Genomic DNA, 1570 nt, shown 5'->3' on the forward strand with positions numbered 1-1570 from the left:
AACCCATGGTGAGGGCACCTTCTCAAAAGGTCCTTGTATCTCTTCCATGCATCGTAGAGTGTTTCTAAATCCATCTGCACAAACGAAAAGATATCATTACGTAATTTGGCTGTTTTAGCCGGTGGAAAATATTTTGATAAAAATTTTTCGATCATTTGTTCCCAAGTAGTGATTGACCCTTGTGGTAACGAGTTCAACCACTATTTAGCCTTATTCCTTAACGAAAAGGGAAACAACCGAAGACGTATGGCATCATCAGAAACACCATTGATTTTAAATGTATCGCAAAATTCTAGGAAATTTGCCAAGTGAGCGTTGGGATCCTCGTCCTGAAAACCATCAAATTGAACAAACTGTTGTATCATTTGAATTGTGTTAGGTTTCAGTTCAAAATTATTTGCAGCAATAGCATGTCTAACTATACTTGACTCAATTCCTATTAAATTAGGTTTAGCGTAATCATACATAGTGCGCGGAGCAGGATTCTGAGCAATCGCAGGAGGTAGTGGATTTTCTTGGTTTTCAACCATCTCCTCGATTGTGGTTGAAGTAACGTCCTCTTGCTCGTTCTCTGTGTATCTTAAGCTTCATCTTATTTCTATTTGGTTTCTGCGAATTGTGCGATCGATCTCTTCGTCAAAAGGTTGTGGTCCTGACGGGTTTCTTCTAGTCATAAACTATAAAAACCTGCCAAGAGAAAGAAAAAGTAAATTAATAAATAATAATAAAAATAAAATAAAATTAACTTGCAAGAAAAGTAAATGGCTAAAGTAATAAAAATTGAGTGGTTCTAATATCTTAGTTCCTCGGCAACGGCGCCAAAAACTTGATTGCGATTTTGTGTGATAAGTTTTATAAATTTATAATTAATCGTTCTTGAAACTAACTATTATCACAATGTAAGCAAGTGTACCTATCGAACAGTAGTATAGTTTTAGTAAGACCGGATTGTCGAACCCAAAGGAACTAAAAGTACTAGTAATGACTGTCTTTTTATTATCTAGCCTAAGAATAATGGGGTTTGTTTTAACTACCTAATTAACTAAACTAAGAATTCACAGAAAATAGAATTGGGAATTACTTTTGGAAAAACGATTGAATTAAGACAATACCTAAGGAAAAATCCACCTAGATTTCACTTGTTATTCTGACTCCGAATCGGACGATTTATTCATTTAACTTGTTCCGTAGAGATCCCTAAGTTATGTTATTATCCCTATTCAAGACTAATAACGTCTAATCCCTAGATTTAATAATTGAGACTTTTCTCTAATTAACACCCTAGGGTTACATTAACTCGATCTATAGATCCCCTTATTAGGTTTCACCCTAATTTGGCAAAATCTTGTCACCCTATCTCTAGGCGCGTAATCAACTCCGCTTAATTATGACAATTGTACTCTTAGACAGGGTCTATTCCTCCTCTAAATAAGAGCTTAACTTGAATCAATATCCTGGAATATCAAAACAAGAATTAAGAACACATAATTAAGAACAAGTCAAATATTTATCATACAATTCAGAAAATAATAACAAGATTCGTCTTAGGTTTCATTCCCCTTAGGTATTT

At 34.3% G+C, this 1570-nt stretch overlaps 1 non-coding gene across 1 annotated transcript; it reads left to right on the plus strand.

The window, feature by feature from the left end:
• Positions 1 to 107, plus strand: LOC128289515 (small nucleolar RNA R71). Its single transcript, XR_008279161.1, has one exon. It is a non-coding gene; the product is annotated as a small nucleolar RNA R71 (small nucleolar RNA).
• Positions 108 to 1570: the final 1463 nt, after the last annotated feature.

This window comes from Gossypium arboreum, chromosome 2 (assembly GCF_025698485.1).
Source record: "Gossypium arboreum isolate Shixiya-1 chromosome 2, ASM2569848v2, whole genome shotgun sequence".
In the NCBI taxonomy this organism is placed as follows: domain Eukaryota; kingdom Viridiplantae; phylum Streptophyta; class Magnoliopsida; order Malvales; family Malvaceae; genus Gossypium; species Gossypium arboreum.